This window comes from Panthera uncia, chromosome B1, assembly GCF_023721935.1.
Source record: "Panthera uncia isolate 11264 chromosome B1, Puncia_PCG_1.0, whole genome shotgun sequence".
NCBI classification, from domain to species: Eukaryota; Metazoa; Chordata; class Mammalia; order Carnivora; family Felidae; genus Panthera; species Panthera uncia.
In genome coordinates this window covers 68,783,593-68,790,023 of record NC_064811.1, presented here as the reverse complement: position 1 = coordinate 68,790,023, position 6,431 = coordinate 68,783,593, and positions in this window count along the sequence as shown.

The following is a 6,431-nucleotide window of genomic DNA, read 5'->3' as shown; positions in this document are numbered from 1 at the left end:
CCTAAGAGAAACAATAAATAAGCCAGGACCTATTTGAAAAACAAGTAAAGCAGCAAAATAACAATGGTAACTGTAAACCTTTGCTCTTTAGATATTTTGAAATATACACTAAAACTGAAACACAGGCAAGGCTTAGTGATGCTTAGCAAGGAATACAGATGTCTTCTGTCATGTGGTCTCATCATCATTAATTCTATAGTTTTAAGTTATTTCCATTAATCTTAACAATTACCACAGAACATAGAAAATTCAGATACATTTTTGTAATCATATGGGGTATTGAAACCCAAATAATCTCAACTTTGATTGTCCATTAGAATCACGAAAGGGAGCTTTTAAGAAATATGGAGGCCTATGGGGCACCCAGATGGCTCAACTGGTTAAGCGGCTGACTTCGGCTCAGGTCATGATCTCACCATTTGTGAGTTAGAGCACCGCATCGGGCTCTGTACTGACAGCTCAGAGCCTGGAGCGTGTTTCAGATTCTGTGTCTCCCTCCCCACCCCTCCCCTGCTTGTACCCTGCCTCTCTCCCTCTCTCCAAACTAAATAAACATTTAAAAAATATGGAGGCCTAGTCCAGATGCCAAACAATTTGAACTCAAGCTTGGGGAAAAGAGGGAGCCTCGGGAAACATGTTTTAAAGCTTTTGTATAATTCTAATGTCACCAAATTGAGAAACACCAAATTAAGTAAAGTGGTCAAATCTTTACAGCTACTGAGCTCTGGAGTCTTATCTGAAGCCAGGTTTCTTTAGCCCCATCAGACTTCCTTCCAGTCATTCCATTTAACCCAAAGTTCCAAATTTCAACTGGAATTTAGAAAAAAGAATGTGAAATAGGACTGTTTGCATTCTACTAGAAAGGAAAAGATAGATGATAGATGATACATAGATAGATAGATAGATAGATAGATTTAGATCTAAAATCAAAACAGCTTTGTCTTTGAATGGATTTTCATAGGTAGGTAAACTATTTGGGGGATGTGTAAGAGATTTTGTTTTCAAACATAAATGGATTTATAAATGAAAAAAACTGCTCAGCAAAGTATAAACAAAGTTTGGTTTTTCCCCAAGTGTTTATAAAACACAATAGTAGAGTTTGTTTAGCCTAAAATATGTCCATATCAACACAACCTATGAAGATAGCACTAAATTCTCAGAAGACAAAAGGACATAGAGAAGAATGTCTTAGTGACTGACAAACAATTTTCTCACTGGTAGGATCAACAATTAGATATTTGGCCTTTTTTTTTTCCCGTAAAATTACATTTTCTTGAATTTATATGAATACTGAGTTTAGTTTATGGAAATATTTTACTGATCACTTGGAAGTCAATGGTGAGACATTTGGTGTGTAAAACAAGGTTTTTAAAACTATCTGTGGAGTTTTGTGTGTTCTATTAGCCACTGTGAATGTGCATGTTGGTCAGGGAGAGAGAAAATGGAAGGGTCTTAAACAGTACTATGGGCACCTAAGCAAATACTGAACTCCAGCATCCTGTTTGATTTTTATACTGCTTGTTCCCTGCTAGAAGTAGAATCCAGCCCTCACCTCAAGTCTGAATGGAGTGCTGAGCCTTAGTCAACACCTACTAATCCCCAATACTCTAGATCAGGGTTTCTTAAACATTTTGTGGTTGTGGACTCCTCGGCAGTCTCGTAAAGCCTGTAGGCTCTTCAGATCCCTCAGGATTGTACAAGAAATCAATTATATTGAAAAACTGTTCTAATGCAAAGTTCTCACCATGAAAAATCACTCCTAAAAATATAACCATGGTGTTATTTGGCATTGAAAACCACTGCAGTCTAGAAGTTTTCTTAGATTTTATGATGATTGAGGCTCTTAATTTGAACTGCTGGAACTTTAAAGATGGAAGGCAGCCTTCAGGTTGGCTCAGATAGTCCCTGCCCCTGGGTTCCAGAGAAACGCAGATCCTGAGGATATCCCAAAGGCATGCAGCTTCCATGCAGCTGGGCATCAGAAGCTGGTGATGTGGTTTATATGATAAAAAGGAAGACTAGGCTCTTTGATTTTAAAAAGATGCACTTAAGATAGAACTTGATACTTCATATTTCCTTTCTCTTACAAATATGGATTTCATGGTTTTGGTGACTTCCATCACCATTAAAAAATCACAAAACTTATTTAGGCAAAAACAAAAACATTGGTTGTTAATTAGACTGCTAGGCCCCCGTGATTTAAATCCTTACTCGGCATCATAAATTTATATTAATATACTATGTGTTTGTCTTTTTAATTATGTATTTTTCCCAGAAGTTACTCTCACCCAGTTTTGTAAACTGTGAAGCAGATTTCTTAAATCATTTTGGGAAAGAGTGGTAAAAGAGAAAGTGCTTTTCATTTTTTAGTGTAAAAGGCATAATTTTCTCTTCCCACTGAAGGTCACTGAATATTTAACAATCATCTACTGCATTAATACCATTTCTGCATCATTTATTCAAACACTCTTTCTCAAAACATTAATTGAGCAAATGCTTTTCCCCACAGGTTGAAATATAGTCTAATCTTTTAGAAAGAGAAGGTTCAAGCCTGTAAAACATTTAAGGAAGCAACTTCTTAAATTATTTGCCTATTAGTCACTGCCTGTAAGTTCTCCCCAGCCAACATGAGGCCAAAATTACCAGAATTATGTTGCTAAATAAGATAAAGGTAACATCTGCATTAATGAAAAGTCTGTGTGCTTTGGAACCACAGTTTGTGGTTTATGGCAGGTTTTAGATCTACAGGTTTATGGGAGGAAATTTTAAGCTGTCAAAAATTTCAATAAAAGCCTTCATTTAACTTTTGTTAATTGTAAATGAAACTTAACCTTAAAGCTTTATACCATGAACATTGCTTCTTCCTTGTACATTTCTCTTTGACAGAAACCCTGCCTCTCAGAGAAAGGGAACAGCTGGCCAAGCTGGTTGCCCGTTTTCAGACTCTGACTTTAATTGTGTATTAGCAAGGGCAAAGGGCAAAATGTGAGCTTCTATAATAAAAAGACCCTGTGTTTTAAACACGGGGGATGTTTAAGTCCCTTCTGTGGAACCATCCATCTGATCCAGGAATATAGGGCAGCTCCACTCCAGAAGGCTCTTCAGGAATCCAGACTGGAAAAGCAACTCTGGTATCCTTAATATGTAGCTTCCAAGTGTGGCGTGATGGTAACCATGCTCAGGATAAGAGGGGGGAGGGATCCAGAAGGACTACAGTTACAGTGCCTTAAGGACAAGACCTGAAAGGGACACACTCACTTCTGCTCATATTTTTTGTCAGACATGTCATCATTTGGCCAAGCCAAGGGAGGATGGGGAAGCTTAAACTCTAGCTGAACAGCTGTGTGCCCAGCCAAAACTCTGCTAAAAAGGAAAACCAGGAAAATGGATGTGCAAAACAACTGTCAGTCTACCACCAGCTGGATCTGCATTTTTTTAAGTTTTTTTTTATTTATTTTGAGAGAGACAGAGAGAGTGCAAGCAGGGGAGGGGCAGAGAGAGGGAGAACCCCAAGCAGACTCCTGCATTGGTCATCGCGCAGAGCCTGACGTGGGGCTTGAATTCATGAAACTGTGAGATTATGACCTGAGCCAAAATCAAGAGTTGGACGCTTAACTGAGCCACCCAGGGCCTCTTGATCTGAATTTCTATGTAAATTTTCTGTTTTCAGTTTACAAGAGACACACAACTACCCTTTATCAAATATGGTAAGTCATCCTTGCAATAGGTCAAAATGTTCCCATTTGTAGAGTTTAAGTGAGGTGGGCATGTATGTAATTTATGTATTTAGTGTTTAGATGCTTTGGAAAAAAGTCTTAAATTATGACAATGTATGTGCAAAATAAAGGGATAATTTTAGACTTTTATTTTTGCCATATGTTCATAAATGTCACCACATTTTCAAATTTACATTCTCAGTAATTTATACAGAGTTATGAGGAGATTGGGCCCCTAGAATTACATGTATAAAATGTTTTAAATTTACAAAAAAATATTAGCCACAGCCATCTGTGAAGTCTGTATTGTGTTCTAGTGTTTGGATTAGGTTCGTTACATATATTATCATACCTTAAAAGAGACACCTTAAAAAAGGGGTATAAGTCAGCTCTTTTAGCAGATCAGAACACTTAGGTGCAGAGAGCTGAGATAATTTGGCCAAGTTCCTCCATGGTAAAGTAGGGATTTGAAACCAGAGCTGTCTGATTCTGAAGCACTTTCCATTCATCATCTCACCTAATCCTCATAACAATCCTTTGAAGTAGGCAGCTGGTCTGTGCTTCATTTAATACAGTAGAAAGTAAAGATCAGGAAGGTTAAATGACTTGCCAAATAAACAGTTAGTAAGTAATGAAGTAAGAGTTTCTGATTCTAAAACTCTATGCTCTCTGAAGAACTTGGTGAATTAAAGTCATACTGTAATTGACAAATCGGTCCCATCAACAGAACAGGCATCATCTCCTATTTGGCTGATCTCGGACAAGCCAGCTAATCCCCCAATACCCCAAGAATGATAATAAACATCTTCAAAGTGAAGTTGTGAAAACTGAATACATTTACATAAAGTACAAAGAAGGAACTTGATTTCGGTGGTGCCCACTCTATAATGTTCAGCACTTTCTCTGTGCATCTGAATGTAGGTGTGGCTTTAGAGAGACTCGATGACCACATTTAGAAACAGAAACACAGAATGGAAAATGGAGCTCTCCAAAGTAATAATATTAATTGATAGGCCTTGGGATCCTGCTAAATTATAAAGATGAAGGAGGAGTCAATTCGAAGCCAAGTACAAGAGAGCATTTTTTCACATACCAAATTTAGTAGGTGCAAACTATAACTGTCATTTACTTGTACTTCAGGGAGAGAGCTGGGAACAAATAGAAGCCATCAAACACCACCTTCTCTCTTAATTGGTCTTTTGGCCCTTTTGTGATTAACTCTTACATTTAATAATACTCAAAAACTTAGGGAATTCCCTCTCCAACTCCTCTTTATTCATTAGTGCTATTGACACACTAGATTTCTTTCTGTTTGTCTCTGAATTCATTTTCTTTAGGCTCTTGAGTCCTGGGATTTCAGGAGAACTGTCTCTTACATCATGCAACGTGAGGGATAAAGCTAATAATGATGAGTAGTCACAGTAGGAGCTATTATTTATTTAACAGTTTCATAGGTACATTTTGTCTATTAGTTGTTTAATGTGTAACAGCCCTACTAAGTAGATACCATTATTATCTCTATGTGCATAAAATGAAAGCACAGAGGGATTACAAAACTTGTCCCTGGTCCCACTGTTGGCAAGAAGACTGCAGTCTAGCGCCAATTTATCTGATCACCATTACACTATTGTGCTCTCGGGGAACTAAAGTGGTCCTGGTTATGGAAGAGGAAAAGACTTCAATGGGTTCCACTACTCTTTTTAAAGTGTTCCTTTCTACTAGAAATTAATATCACTATATTCTTTCAAAAGCTCTTTTATTGGAGAGTCAAATTGATATATTTGTAAAATTTCCTTTAAGATGTCGAAAAAAATCTGACTTAAATATTTATAAGTCTGTATACATTTAACTGTCCTCTTTTTTATGATGCAACACAGTTAAAATTAAACCTCATTTTTCTTTGCTGTTGCCAAACCATGACCATTGAGAACGGCATCTCCCGTTTGTTATAACGAGCGGGCCTCGCCTGACAGTGCTGAGTCTATGAATTCTGACACTTTTAGAAAGTCAATATTAATTCTTACACAAGTGGTTCTTTCCAAGTGGTTCACTATAGAATAATTTCATTTTAATAATGCACAAGGCACAGAGAATAAACACATAAAGAAAAAAACTACTGCAGCTTGAAGGGCTTTTCTTGCTCCACCTCCTTTTCCATCAAAGACATGACTTGGAGAAATCACTTCAGAATCGGTTTTTAGTTTTCTGATTTGCCTTAGGCCTTGTGGCCATCCACCTTCTCTCAGCTGAGCAGCACATCCGTCTCAGATTTGAAAGACCAACAGAGGATCCTGCAGGGCTGGGCAGATGCGGGGCCTTCCAGACTGGTCTTGCCGTGTGGGCAGATGAAAGAGGCCCTTCCTTTCCCTACAAGTTAGCCAGGCTTAGTCACTGCCACTCCATCTTGTGACCCGAGGCTTTTAAAAGCCCCCACGGCTCCTAAATCTGGACAAACAACTCTGCTTTGAGTTGTGTCCAAGTCTTTCATCCAAAGTCACTTTCACTTTATATAAAATAGAGTGGGAAGATTGGGTACAAAGGCTCCACCTGTACTCTAACACATTTGTGGTCCCTGTGTCATTGGACTCAGAGAATAGACTTTTAGAGAACGAGACTGCACGTTCCCTATGACTTCCCAAACGGGAGTCTGAAGCAAGTTTTAAAGTTTTGGGGAGCTATAAGATTGTACATTGTCAGGGTCTAATGCCTTCACCA